General features: G+C 39.9%; 1 pseudogene; it reads right to left on the bottom strand.

Moving 5' to 3' along the window:
- Positions 1-8097: 8097 nt before the first annotated feature.
- LOC101556465 (olfactory receptor 7A17-like) lies at positions 8098-15441 on the bottom strand (annotated as a pseudogene).
- Positions 15442-15857: the final 416 nt, after the last annotated feature.

The raw sequence follows: 15857 nt of genomic DNA, 5'->3' as shown, positions 1-15857 counted from the left end.
AGAAATGATTAGCACCAAAATAAAATGCAAGTAAAAAATAAAATTTTGTGTGATATATTTTAGAAGGCAGAGTTAAAAACGTACTTATGTAAAATGAGAATGGGCAGTGTACTACATTGTATTAAGTGATTTAAATTTATTTATTTACATAGGTTAAAACCATATAAGCACTGCACATCACAATTTAGTTTCTGAGTTACATTTGCCATGTCTTTACGTTTGTTTGAGCAAGTAATATGAAATAATGTTTTTATATTTCTGCCAAGGAGTCAGGCTAGGGAGTATGAGGGCACCTGGGAACATTGGGGAAGGGAAAGGGTTATTGGTGGTGGGATTGGTGTTTGAAGCATCGTATACCTGAAATAATACTCTCATGAGCAACTTTGTAAATCACAGGGCCTTCTTAAAAATTAAGAGAAAAACGAAATGACAAAGACTATATTTATATAGAACAACTGTCTCTGTCACTGTCATCCCGTTGCTCATCGATTTGTTTGAGTGGGCACCAGTAACGTCTCTCATTGAGAGACTTATTGTTACTGTTTTTGGCATATCCAATACTCCATGGGTAGCTTGCCAGGCTCTGCTGTGCAGGCTCCATACTTTCGGTAGCCTGCCCGGCTCTCCGAGTGGGGCAGAGGAATCAAACCCTGGTCAGCCATGTGAAAGGCAAATGGCCACTGATGTGCTATTGCTCCAGCCCATAAAACAATTACTAGTATATTTTACTTTAACTATTTATATACATGCACTTTTCACATGCAAATTCTTTTTTTAATTAATTTATTCTTTTATTGAATCACCATGTGGAAAGTTACAAAGCTTTCAGGTTTTAGTCTTAGTCATACAATGCTCGAACACCTATCCCTTCACCAGTGCACATATTCCACCACCAAGATTCACAGTATACCTCCCCCCAACCCCCCCAGCTCCTCAGCCTCCCACCCCCCCTGTGTAACTGATTAATTTCACTTTACTTTGATTACATTCAATATTTCAACAAAAAACTCATTATTATTGTTTGGAGTTTCTCCCCCCTAAAGTAGGACCTGCTGAAAATGAAGCATTTGATAATTTGTTTTCCATTGCTGAAAATGAAGATATATGAGGTAGAGTGGCCACACTAGTGGCCGCATGTGTGGGATTTCTGTATTTTAATATTTTAGTAACTAAGTCCAGAGAAATATCTGCCACAAATTGCATACTTATCAGCTACTTTATATTCCACATATGAGTGCAATCTTTCTATGTCTGTCTCTTACTTTCTTGACTCATTTCACTCAGCATCACATGCAAATTCTAGTAGCTTTTTCCTAAGAAATCAGGTACAACTATTCTTATGGTAATATTTAAGTTTGCAGATTGACAACTGTCCTCATTATAAAGGCGATGAGTTTAGGGTGCTGCAGGAACAAAGACTCACCATTCTATTATGGAACACAAATCAACAAGCAGAGACTAAAGATTTTAGAGGGTAGTTGCTTTATGGAATAAAGAAGAGCATGTAAATGGGTAAATGGGGAGAAGCCCGTTCTGTGCTTCAGCAAGACCTTTCTCTCCCTGACGTTGGGTGATGGATCACATAGAGAGGATGGAATGGAAAGACGTAGTTGGCTGAAATGCTCTTGAGGATGAAGAGCCTTGTTTTATTTCCGGCTTCTTTCCAACCATGTCAAATGACCCTTGTCAAGAGACAAAAGTAAAATCCTTGTGTTCAACAAAATAGATATAAACAAATTACACTTTACAAACTAAAATACAAAGTCCAATAAATTGGCAATTTCTTTTTTTTAAAATTAATTGAATCACCGTGATTTACAGTTGCAAAGTCGTTCACGATTGGGTTTTCGGTCATAGAGTGTTCTATCTCCCATCCCTTCACAAGAGTACCTTTCCCACCACCAAAGTCGCCAGTTTCCATCCTGTCCCCCTGACCCCTAGCCTGCCTTTTTGGCAGGCACTTTCCTTCCTTCTCTCTGGCTCTCTTCCTCTTTTTCTTTTTGGGCATTATGGTTCTGTGTCATGTAGATGATTTATTTTTTCCAAGTCTGTACCATGACTCAGTGGCAATTGCACTCTTTATATATGCCTCTAGCGGGGACGTGGCAAGCTCCTTCCTCACTATTCTTCTGTGGCATCATTTCTCTGATACTCTTGGATGTTGTGGTTTTGTCTTCAATTCTTTCAATTCCTTGGGGACACTCTAGTCCAGGCTCTCAACTTTCTCCAACAGAATATTTCTTAGTTTTCCAAGCACTGCTAATCCTCCCCACACCATAACAATTGCACCTTTTTTTAAAATTAATAGTTTATTTTTAATTAGTGAGTCAACGTGAGGGTACAGTTACAGATTTATACATTTTTGTGCTCATGTTTCTCCCTTACAAAGTTTGATAAGCCATTCCTTCACCAGTGCCCATTCTCCACCACCAGTAAACCCAACATCCCTCCCCCGCTCCCCAGTCCCGTCTCCCCCCACCCCACACTGCCACTATGGCAGGGTATTCCCTTTTGTTCTCTCTCTCTGATTAGGTGTTGTGGTTTGCAATAGAGGTGTTCAGTGGCCATTGTGTTCAGTCTCTAGTCTATATTCGGCCCGCATCATCTTTCCCCCACATGACCTGCAACCACATTTTACTTGGTGTTCCCTTCTCTGAGTTGCCCAGAATGAGAGATCAGCCTCCAAACCATGGTGACAACCTCCTGGTACTTATTTCTACTATTCTTGGGTGTTAGTCTTATAGTCTATTATTCTATATTCCACAGATGAGTGCAATCTTTCTATGTCTGTCTCTCTCTTTCTGACTCATTTCACTTAGCATAATACTTTCCATGCTGATCCACTTATATGCAAACGGCATGACCTCATTCTTTCTAACAACTGCATAGTATTCCATTGTATAGATGTACCAGAGTTTCTTCAACCAGTCATCTGTTCTAGGGCACTCGGATTTTTTCCAGATTCTGGCTATTGTAAATAACGCTGCGATAAACATATGAGTGCAGATGTCATTTCGACTATACTTTTTGGCTTTTCTGGGATATATTCCCAGCAGTGGTACTGCTGGGTCAAATGGGAGCTCAACCTCTAGTTTTTTGAGAATCGTCCATATTGTTTTCCAAAAAGGCTGAACTAGCCGACATTCCCACCAGCAGTGTAGAAGGGTCCCTTTCTCCCCACATCCTCTCCAACAGCGGTTGCTTTTGTTCTTTTGGATGTGTGCTAGCCTCTGTGGTGTGAGGTGGTATCTCATGGTTGTTTTGATCTGCATCTCTCTGATGATTAGTGATTAGAGCACTTTTTCATGTGCCTTTTGGCCATTCGTATCTCTTCCTTGGTAAAGTTTCTGTTCATTTCTTCGCCCCATTTTTTGATGGGGTTGGATGTTTTCTTCTTGTAGAGTTCAACCAGTGCTTTATATACCATTGATATCAACCCCTTATCTGAAGGGTATTGTGTAAATATCCTTTCCCATTCTGTAGATAGTCTTTGTATTCTGGTCACTGTATCTTTTGCGGTGCAGAAGCTTTTTAGTTTAATGTAGTCCCATTTGTTGATCTCAGTTTCTTCATGTTGTTATGGGCTTTACTATCTGGAGCTCTCGTTAGCTTGGGAGGAACCTCGACTGAAGATTTTTGGCTATGCTCTTTTGACAAAGGACTTTTCTGTGCAAGTTGATGTGTTCATTGACAGTTTTTGTGAAGTTAGAATAGGCTAGGTTACTTGAGTATTAACATATAGTAACTAAGATGATGAGGGAGTTCTTCGGAAGAATGGGTTCAATCAATTGTGGCCAAAGGACAATGCATGGAGTGGTAAGAAAAATATCTGCGGCCGGAAAGAGGCCACGCCCACTTTTGAGGCCACGCCTCCAAACGAGAGGACATGCCCCTAACCTGTTCGGACACGGGAGGGCAGGCTCAGGCGCGGTGGTCGAATGACTGGGACCTGCCCGGCGGGGCTGGGGTGCTCCGAGCTGTCCCGCTTACGCGGGCGGGCCTAGTTTTAATTTTTAACATAAAAAAAAATTGCATCTCAAGGCAGAATTTGGAAACCGAGTCTCTAACCAGGAAGCGAATACACCTTCCCTGTCCCTCGGACGTTATGCTTAAAATATGAAGCTATTCTTATTTTATTCTAGTAGTAACCCACAAATTTTGGAGAAACCTGCAGAAAACCGCAACTCCCTAGTTCACAGTTTGGCAAGAAGCATCAAATGTATATCATAATGAACTCAGAATTGAGAATGACTTGTAATTTAATAAAAATTTTAATTTTACACTAAGGATTATACTGCATGTGCTGGAGAGATAGTACAGAATATAGACTTGTATGCTGATCACGATCAATTCTGGTTTGATACCTGATTCCACAGAGTCCCTGGGAACCTCCAGAAGAGTAATTTCAACACTTCTATAAAAGAATAATATGGATGCTATTATAAACTATCTCAGCAATTATGTAGCATTGAAGCACTGTCGTCCCATTGTTCATCGATTTGCTTGAGTGGGCACCAGTAACGTCTCCATTGTGAGACTTGTTGTTACTGTTTTTGGCACATCGAGTTCGCCATGGGTAGCATGCCAGGCCTGCCGTGGGGGTGGGATACTCTTGGTAGTTTGCTGGGCTCTCCAAGAGGGACGGAAGAATCAAACTTGGATCAGCCGCATTTAAGGCATATGCAGTACCCGCTTGCCATCTCTCAACAATTATAATAAAGGAAAAAATATCTGACATTTATTTTTCTCATTTCTGTCACTTCTAAAAAAGAATTGTATTTATTACCACATAAGATAGAAATTAAAAATTATTCTGCACTTGTGTACATATGTGTTTGAGAACTTTGCCTGAAATAAAAATATATACACACCACACTTTGACATATACCCACTTTTACATGAGAAGGTACATAATATTCCCACGCATTACATATTTTCTTGCAATATTTTTCGGATGGTATGTTTACTAGGTCATAAATGAAATATAGGTGAGGGAGATTAAAATTTTAACAATCACATAAAAAAGAGATGAAAATTTGGCCAGAGTGATAGTGTAGCAGGTAGGGTACTTGCCTTGTACTTGGCCATCTCAGGGTTCGATTCTCAGAACCAAATTATCCACCATGAATGACCTCTGAGCACAGAGCCAGGAGTAAGCCCTAAAAACTACTGGGTGTTGCCCCCCACTTTTAAAAGTCATAAAATTTTGTCATGCTTTTCAAGAATTATTCACAAATGAAATAGAGAGTAGGCAACTTATAATGTAATAGGAGATAATAATGGATTTGAATACAGAAAGAACAATAAGAACCGCAATGGAATTTTCCAAAACAAAAGATTATTCAACATGGGCTGGATGGATCGTACAGTGTGTAGGACATTTCCCTTGCACACAGCAGACCAAGGTTTGATTTCCAGCATCCCATATGGTCCCCCGAGCACTGCCAGGAGTAATTCCTGAGTGCAGAGCCAGGAATTTGCCTGGTCCATCACCAGGTGTGACCCGAAAAGCAAAACAAAACAAAACAAAAGATTATTCAACAAAAAACCAAATATCAGTATTAACCCTCCAACACGACTGAGGACTTGTACTAAATGAGCAAGAGGTGTTTTGCGTAGTCAAGCAGTGAAAGACACGAAAAGGTATGTCATTGGATTAAGGGTTGTTGAGCTCACATTCAATCAGGAAATGAAGCCTTCTCTTGAAGATACACATTTGATAATGACTTTGTACATCTCTGAGATAGGAATTGGATGGTCTGCTGAAAGAGAACAATCCGACTGTGGATAATAAAGCAGAGAGATCATCGGAAACACAGGACAGTAAATTTCACGTTAGTTCAGAGATCAAGTGGACATAGAAAATGTGCCTCGAAATGAAAGTGATCCAACTTTTTGTTTGTTTGGGGTCCACATTCAGTGTCACTGAGGGTTTACTCCTGATTTTCACTCATGAAGTACCCTAAAGAGACTCAGGGGACCACTTGAGATTTCAGAGATTGAATCCAAATTGGCTACATGCAAGATAATCCCCCATCTGTGTACTCTGGTTCAATCCCACATATTATTTTCTTCTATTAATATGCATATTAAAAATATGGATTGATAAGAGTGAGAGCTATGTAGCTTATAATGATTATATTATTTACAGGTTGGGGGACACATTCGATTTTGCTCAAGACTGACTCCTAAGAAAATAAACGATGACTCCTGGCTCTGCACACAGGGGATCACTCCAGGAGACCATATGGATGCCAGAAATACACCACAGGTTGATTCTGTGAATGGAAAGTCCTTTATCCTTTGTAATATCTCTCTAGCTTGTGATGATTATTTAGTAAAGTTATAAATGTTTGTGGCGTAAGTCCTTTAACAAAAATATTTTGTAAGTAGCCTTTGTGCCACCACGCGAGATCGACCCCGGAGGCAACTGAACCACTTTGGACACGAGCTGCGCCCCCAAAATGCCTCCAAACTGTGTGCTCGGAGCTACTGGCCCAGGCGCCACCAGCGAGTGATGCAATTACCAAAAGAATTTTCCTTGGACTTCATATAGAAATCCAAAACCGCGCGGCTGCGCGATCTAATATCTCTTGATTGTCAGCAATGTGTAAATGTTCCTTTTTAGCAGGGCTTAACGTGGGGGGAAACTCCAAACAATAGTACTGAGTTTTTTGTTGAAGGGTAAAAGATTGTAGCGATAGAATTTTAGGCAGAATTTTCCCTGGACTTTATATAGAAACACAAAACCGCGCGGCAGCCTAATATCATCTAATCATCAGCAATATGAAATGGTTCCTTTGTAACGGGTTGGACTTTGGGGGGACCATTATAGGGTTAAAGTTTGTAGTGATGTGTAATTTCTGGCTGTACTTTCCCTGGACTTTATACAGAAATTCAAAGCTGCGAGGCCGCTGCCATGGCCGCGCGACCTAATGTCATTTAATCATAACCAATATGAAATGGTTCCTTTTTAACTGGTCGGACTTTGGTGGGAAATCCTAACAAGAATAGTAAGTCTTTTGCTGAAATATTGAAGGCAATCAAAGTGGTAGCCATCTCTATAGACTGAACTAAGCCATATCCCCAAGCCGGCTGAGAAGAAATATCCTTCTTTCTCGGGAAGAAACGTGGCGTGGCGTTAACCATAGTATGATGTCCATTAAGCTGACATGGACCTGGTGGCGTGGGAATGGGATACAAGGGAATAAATTATTATGTACTTGGAACAGCGGGACGCTGGTGGAACCTCGAGCTGGGGCCAATACCAGCGTATTACTTTTGGTTCCAGAAACTGCTGGCAGATATTCTACCAGACTATCAACTAAGCCAGAGCCCCATGCCGGCTGATGACGGGAAATAACCATCTTTTTCGTTTTTTTTTTTCCCTTTGTCAGGCACCGTGGTGATTACTAAACAGGCGTGAACTCGGTGGCGCGGGACGAGGGCGGGGGAAAAATAGAAAAGTTATGTAACAAACAGCAGGACTTAATATTTCTACATTCTCAGCAATGGAGAGCTATCAAATGCTTCCTTGACAGTAGGACTGTCTTTTCTTTTTTGGGGGGAAACTCTAGCAACAATAGTGAGTTATGTGTTGAAACATGGAATGTAACCAAGATAAAGCATAAACAAAGTGAAATTTATCACTTTCAAGGGCGGGAACTGGGGAGGTGGGAGGGGGCGGGAGGTATAATGGGGTGGTTGGTGATGGAATATGGGCACTGGTGAAGGGAAGGGTGTTTGAGTATTGTATAACTGACATAATCCTGAGAGAACTATGTAACCCTCCATATGGTGATTCAATAAAATTTATAAAAAAAATATTTTGTAAGTAAAATGTGCTCTCATTAGAGAAGAGGGTATTGAAAATGCATTCAAACCATGGTAGACAATGAATTTGAAACTGTTTACCAAAAACTGTGGTGGAAACTGTGAGATACAGAGACAGTGGCTAGATATCAAATAAATTGAGCAATGGTCAAGAAATTATAATCCAGGACATAGAAAATGGAAATGCTATACCCAACTCATGAAAAATAATTACAATTTTTCTTCTAAGACTTTGACTTCAACATAATAGCCCTTTATTCATGCCTAGGACAAGTGTCCTTTTGTAGTTCTCTTTACCAAGAATGCATTCAGGGCCCTCTTTATGTCTCTGTTTCTCAGACTGTAGATGAAGGGGTTCAGCATGGGGGTGACCACAGAGTACATGGCGAGGCTGTTGAACTGGACTGTGAGCTGTGGGTAGCAGCAGAGCTTAGATACACTCCAAGAGAAGAGCAGTAGAATAAAGAGACCACTGAGAGGTGAGATGAGCATGTAGAAAAGGCTTTCATCTTCCCCTGAGCAGATGCGATTCTACATATAGAGGAAACTATCTTAGAGTAAGAGTAAATGATCCCAGCCATGGGCCCCGCACCCATCATAGCAGTTGTAAAATACATCACCACATTATTAACAAAGGCGTCTGAACAGGTAACTTGGACTATCAACTTGAGTTCGCAAAAAAAGTTGGGAATCTCCAAATCAGTACAGAAGGACAAACGTAACACCAGTATGCTTTGTAAGAAACATATCAGACTACTCATGATCCACGATCCAAGAACCAAGAGTCCACAGAATCGAGGGTTCATGATGACCGTGTAGTGCAGAGGGTGGCAGATGGCCACAAAACGGTCATAGGCCATCACAGTCAGAAGAAAGTCATCTAATGCTGCAAAACTACAGACAAAAACATCTGAGCCATGCACCCTTCATAGAATGTTGCTTTACTTTCTCTGTGTATACTCAACAGCATGTGGGGGATGGTGGTGGAGGTGAAGCAGATGTCCACAAGGGACAGGTTGGACAGGAAGAAGTACATGGGCATGTGGAGGTGGGGGTCTGAGCTGATGGCCAGGATGATGAGCAGGTTCCCCAGCACGGTGATCAGGTACATGGAGAAAAAAAGTCCAAATAAGAGGGGCTGCAGCTCTGGATCTTCTGAAAATCCCAGAAGAATAAATTCTGAAGCATTTCCATCATTGTCTGGCTTTATGTGATTGTGTTGGTGATGCTGAAAAGAATAAAATGAACAAATACTATTAATAGAAAGCTGTATAAATATTTTAAGGGCAATAATTCATTTTTATGTACATTACCACTGATAAAACACTTAGGATTTTTAAAAATATCCTATTTAAGACATGCTCACCCCATTTGAAAATTTTCCTCAATAACTTTTTCCCAAAGAGTCAGAGAAATTTTTTTCATTTACTGAATGAAACTCATTGGAGACTGTCACTATTTGAAGAGATTGCTGGGCTCCTGGCCTAAGGTGCTCGAGTAAAATGATCTTCAGCATTCCATGATAGAACACAAATAAGCGAGCAAAAAATGAAATGTAATATTTTAGAGGGTAATTATTGGTATAAAACAGGATGGCATGGAAATGGTACATAGTCTCTTCTATGTCTTGGAAGCGCTTCAGACAGATCACATGCAGGCAAAGATGAAGTAGACAAGGAGGGAGAGTGAATGGTATGTTGGCACAAACAATGGTAATTCCCCAGGAAGGTACCTGTTTCAGATATTAAAATCAAAACAAAGCTGGTTATAGAAGTTCTGAGGCAGTGGGATATATGGCAGATGGTGTCAGAAGAGTTGCTGAGAAAAGTTATTTCTCTGTTACACAGAAACCTATGGGCCATCAACCGGTCATCCATCTCTGGCCCTCTTATACTCTATTAATCTTGTGGCAAAGGTGACACATGAATAGAAACTCAATGGTTCTTAGTCCCTTCTCCTGCTGATTTCTGGCCCTTGAATTTTGAGATTTACCTTGTACCCTACATAATCAGATATCTATAACCTGAGAAACTTTCTCTTCAGAGAAAACACACACACATACTCAAACAAACACCTCACGTATACATGAGCATGCAGAATGCTTTAAGTGTTCTAAGTTTACTTGTATTAATTTGCAATAGGAAAATCTGCATTTGTTGGTTTTGCCAGATCACATATTTATTTATTCAAATTCCTTATCGTGAAACCACCCTCTAAAATTTCATTTATTTTCATTCTTTATAATTAAAGAACTGTGATGTTCAATGTCTTTGATAGTTGAGTTTTAGGAATAGAATATTTCAACACCAAACCAAAAGCCAGTGTCAACCTTTCCCTATTAGTATTCCCACATTCTCTCCCCGCCTGACAGCCCCCCCAACTCATTACTACCTGTCATCTTGACAGGCACATTACAAAGTTCCCATGATTGCAGCTTAGATCTCATGTTTCAGTGTTCTGGGTCTGTCTCTTGGATACATGGCTATCACTCGCCCACATCACAATATAACTGAAGCCCTGATGCTGTTCACCCATTGCTTCCTGTTCTACTCTTTCCCCTTGATTTCTCTTATTCTCTGTCCTTCTTCTCGAAACTCTTATGTAAATACTAGGGTCAGGGTGATCTCAATATCCCCCTTTACGACAATACCTTTCCTCAACTAGTACAACCCAGATAAGTGAGACCCTCCTGTGTCTTTATTATGGCTTATTTCACTCAACATGCTATCTTTCAGTTCCAAACAGGTTGCAGAAAATTGCAGTATTTCACTATTCATTTCTTAAGCCGCTCCAAAAAAATAAATAGACTTTAGACTCCACTTTGGAGAAATGTCATAGTCAGCCATGTCACTCAACAAATACTTAGAAATGACTGTTTGATGAACATAGATGGAATAATATGCTTTTAAATCTTAATTTAAAAAGGAGTTATACATATGTATGTATAATATTTCTTTTATTGGTAGTTAAATAAGAAGTTCAGTTATATAGTTATATTGGAACTTGGTACTTATATTGGTAGTTATATGTTGTTATAATGGATGGGAGCAATAGCACAGCGGGTAGGGTGTTTCCTTGCAAAGGCCTACACCGGTTCGATTGCTTTGTCCTTCTCAAAGAGCCTGGCAATCTATCAAGGAGTATCTCGCCCGCCCAGCAGAGCCTGGCAAGCTAAGCGTGGCATAATGGATATGCCAAAAACAGTAACAAATCTCACAATGGAGATGTTACTGGTGCCCACTCTAGCAAATCGATGAACAACAGGACAAAAGTGCTACCGTACTAATTTTGGTAGTATATATGTGCAAAAATCACTAAAAAAATTAGTTATAAAGAAAACTTAATTAACTTGAAACTAAATGCATTATTTTAGAAAGGAGAAACGCCTTTCATACATTGGACCAGAGATTATATATGGACAATGTGGGGATGATCACAGGAGCTCTGATCGTGGTGGGTGCAATGGCTTTGTACACAGCATAAACATTAACACTACTGTAACCTGAATATTTAAATTAAAGTTAAAAATATGTAAATAAATGAAACAAAAAAGAAAGGAAACTGTCATAGGGAATGGGGTTGTGAGTATTAACTGATACTGAAGGATATTCTATGTTTGAGGGGGGAGCCGAAGATAAGTAGGTATATATTTTAAGGATGAAAATTAAAACTTTATATAGACTGCTGTCAATAGTATCAATAATGATTTATTCTTAACTACAACATCCATTGTGAAATGTCTCTGGACTACTCATATCTTGTGGGTGAACATATTATTCTTGCCTGAAAGCACTTTAAACTTCACCCTCTCAAAACATTTTCCCAACACTGATAATATAGTTTGTAACGAGTTAGGAAATACAAATAATTAAAAATGGAGTATTCGAGTCATTTCAAAATCTCAGTAGCTTCTGGTATCAATACAATCATTAATTATAAAGGCAGACCGATGAGACACTCCCCTGCCTCTAGACTAAGGACAATGGACGCTGTTGACCACTGGTCTAGATATCCATTATCTCTCACTCTCCTTGGAGAGACCTTTTGGTGTATTAACTCACCTGCATGCCTCCAGGTGCAGGTGTGAATTCCTCCTTAGGAGGTTGATGATGAAGAAAGGTCCAACCTTCAGACAAGACAGCAGGAAGAATGAAGTCTCATACCCCGGTCAGACCTAAGAATGGAAAGACAGAAATCCCCAAACTTCTTTTCCATCCCAGAATCACAATTGCAAGGACACAAGAGATGAGCAATATTTATAGCACCCCTGTCTGCCCATTAGGCATGTTTACTTCTTGTTCCTCTGGTCCCCAAGCACATCACTCCCCAAAGGACAGAAAACAGTTCTTCCTAATGATTTGCTTTTCCAAAGGCATTAGATGAAATGAATATAGTTTTGCTAAACACTTGAAGCCTTTGAATTTTTTCCAGTAAAAGCTAGAATTCCTGTCACACCTCTAACCAAGTAGCATGACACCTGAGTTTTCATTTTCCCCATGAGGACCTTTTGTAATCTCATTAGTTCAAGTCCCTTTTCAATTCAGAGAATTTGGGTGGAAGCATGACCCCCTGATATCTGGAAAAAAATGCCATTCCTCACAAGAGCTGAACTGAGGGGTTCTGAGGGTAATCCTGGATTTTGTGAAGTCTTTTCCAGAAATCTTAAAATTGTCTTTCAGTATAATATGCAGTGACTGGAGTGATATAGCACAGTGGTAGGGCGTTTGCCTTGCACACAGCTGACCAAGGTTTGATTCCTCCGTCTCTCTCAGAGAGCCCAGCAAACTACCGAGAGTGTCCCACCTGCAGGGCAGAGCCTGGCAAGCTACCAGTGGCATATTCGATGTGTCAATAACAGCAACAAGTCTCACAATGAAGACATTACTCGAGCAAATCAATGAGCAACAGGATGACAGTGATACAGTGATAATATACAAAGCCTGGCAAGCTACCCATGGTGTATTCTATATGCCAAAAATTGTAACAGTAACAAAGCAGGTCTCACTTTGAGTTCCTGGAGCAAGCAGACACCATTGGGCTACACTAGACGGAGACAAGGACGAATGCAAACGTTACTGGTGCCTGCTCAAGCAAATCGATGAATATTGGGATGACAGTGCTACAGTGTTACAGTGTGATAAGTGAAATACTGCTCTTTAGTGAATAATATAAAACATTTAATGTTAATAAAAATGTTTGGACACCTGAGTTTCACCAAATAGAATTTGCATTGTATGAAGCTGACCCAAGCTTGATCCCCAACACTACTTAGGTCGCCCCCAAACCCTTCTTGTAGTTATCTCTGAGAATGTAATAAGCAGAAAGCCTTGAGCACCGCTGGATGTGCCCTCCACCAAACAAAAAAAGTAATTTATATTACAAGGACACTCAGTGAGCTACAAGAAAACTCAGATTAATACTAACCTCAGAAATAGAATTATTGAATGTGTGTAGTACTTTTTAAAAATAATTAAAGTATACCTGGAGTAAGAACTTAAAAAATTAGTTAAAAAATTTTATTATAAAGCATTGAAAATATAGATCAAATGACAGAATGCACTCATAATCTTGAGAATTTAGAAACTATCAGAAGATAAAACTAAAATTTTCAATGTGAGGAAACCATGCAAGAACAATCAGACTACATGATAAATAGCATCATAAACATAAAAATATTTAAAAATAAGAGAAAAGAGAACCATAACTATTCTTTAAAGAGATAGGGGGCTGGAGTAATAGTCGAGCAGATAAGGCACTTGACTTGCACATGGTCAACCCAAGTTCAATATCCAGCACCCCACATGGTTCCCCAAGTCCCACAGGAGCCATACCTGAGCACAGAGTAAAGAGTAACCCCTGCACATCACTGAATGTGACTCCAAACAAACAAAAATAACAACAAAAAAAGAAATATTGTTAGAATTTTACAAATGTTAAGGAGGAAGTAGACATAAATATTCATGATGCTAATTATTAAAGTGCAAGATGATCTTTAGGACACAGGGCAGGCACATTTTGCATCATTGCTTTGAGACTACCTCAGTAAAAATATTGCAACAAGTTAAGTGACATGAATATTTTCACTTCCTATCACATAAAAGTGTTATGTTTATACTATGTCTGTTAAATTTGTGACACTGTATCACTGTCATCCTGTTGTTTATTGATTTGCTCAAGTGGGAGCTTGTAACATCTTCATGTGTCCCAGCCCTGAGATTTTTGCAGTTTCTCCTTACTTGTCCTTCAACCGTGCCGTATTGGAGGCTCTTTCAGGGTCAGGGGAATGAGACCCATAATTGCTACTGTATTTGGCACATCGAGTATGCCACGGGGAACTCGCCAGTCTCTGCCGTGTGGGAAGGATACTCTCAGGAGCTTGCCAGGCTCTCCGAAAGGGACAAAGAATATGAGAATACAAGAAAGTATGTTAAAACCAAACACATGTGTGCTGCTTCAGGTTCACTATATTGTGATAGTAATATGTGATAAATTTGTCAAGAAAGCATGACATTAATGCTATGTCATTATATTTCCCAATTAAAATTAAATTAAAATATATAAATAGATATAATGTGTGTACCTTAATAAATTTAAATATTTCACTGTCAAAAGTGATCTGATCCTTTAGCCAATCATAGACATTTGCATGCAGAAGAGGTTATGAAAATGATCATAAATTTTGTTTCTTTTTTGGGGGTTTTATTTTATTTTATTTTATGCTTTTTAATGGAGACACCATTAGAACAGGGCTTTCAGGATCAAGTCTCAGTCATACAATAATCAAACACCCATCCCTTCCTTCACCAGTGCACATGTTCCACCACCAAGAACCCCAGAGACCCCCCAACTATCCCTCTGCCTGTGTGGCAGATGATTTTCAATTCACTCTCTCATTACTTTGATAACATTCAGTTTTTGACAGAAAACTCACTATCATTATTTGGAGTTTCCCCCCCAACAGTCAAACCAGTCAGAATGTCCTCAGTAGATTGTCTGTTTTCTATTGTTGATAACAATGGGCAGATGATGTTGCACAGTTGTGAAAGTGGCCGCCCACTTTTGAGAATCTGGTATTAAGTCCTGAGGTATTTCTGCCAGCAGCCACTGCATTCTGAGTTTGGTTTGTGTGCCTCTGGATCATGGCTGTTCAGGGGTGGGGGAGCTGTTAATGGGAGGCCGCTGGGGTTTCATTCGGGCAGGAAGCAGGGCCAGTTCTGCCCCATCCCCATTGCAAGATTCCCCATGTGTCCCATCATTGCAAGCTCCTACCTCTCTGTCCGATTGGCACTAAACGGTGGTGGTCGCCAAGCTGCCAAGAGGGGAAAAGGATGAGGACAAAAACCCTTTCCCTCCCGGGGCTGCATGGGATCGTAGTCTAGTTCAAAGTCCAGGAGTGCAGTAGAAGCTCAGTGTCGCCTGGACTCCATCTGAGGAAGGCGGGGACTCTGCACCTTCTCTGTGTGGTTCCTCGGTGTTGTTGGCCCGGAATATTCTCTGGCTTGCGGTGCGGCCGGCCCAGATAATTACTGCTGAATCTTGCGGTAAAATGGCCAGCATTTTATTTCTTGATTGAAAAAATTGTCTGACATTATGTTTACTAGTCCCCATTGCATACATCAGAACTAAATGTGGGCAAAGGAGATTATATTTTTAAAAAGTGTCTTAAAAAGACGTGAAGGCTTATCATGCTTTACTTAAAATGATACACAAATCAAAATGTGTAGCATGTTCAGAAGAAAGAGAAGGTGATGACATTGGACTTGAATTATCAAATGAGTCATAATCAAGACAACAATGCACATTTCAAAACTGAACAAAAAAAAATTCACTGTCACTGTCACTGTCCTTATTCTATAAATATAACGCCCTACATGCCAACCTATTTACATACGGACAACACCCTCCTTGGTCCTCTGAGTATATGTACTCCTTGAATAATTTGCATAGTCAAACAATGTAAGGTTTGAAACTAGACTTCATATTTCACATCATTGATGTGGATATTCAGTAGATATGTTTACATA

The sequence above is a fragment of the Sorex araneus genome, chromosome 2, assembly GCF_027595985.1.
Source record: "Sorex araneus isolate mSorAra2 chromosome 2, mSorAra2.pri, whole genome shotgun sequence".
Lineage (NCBI taxonomy): Eukaryota > Metazoa > Chordata > Mammalia > Eulipotyphla > Soricidae > Sorex > Sorex araneus.
Note: the sequence above shows the minus strand (reverse complement) of the source record. Positions and strands in the feature narration are given on the sequence as shown.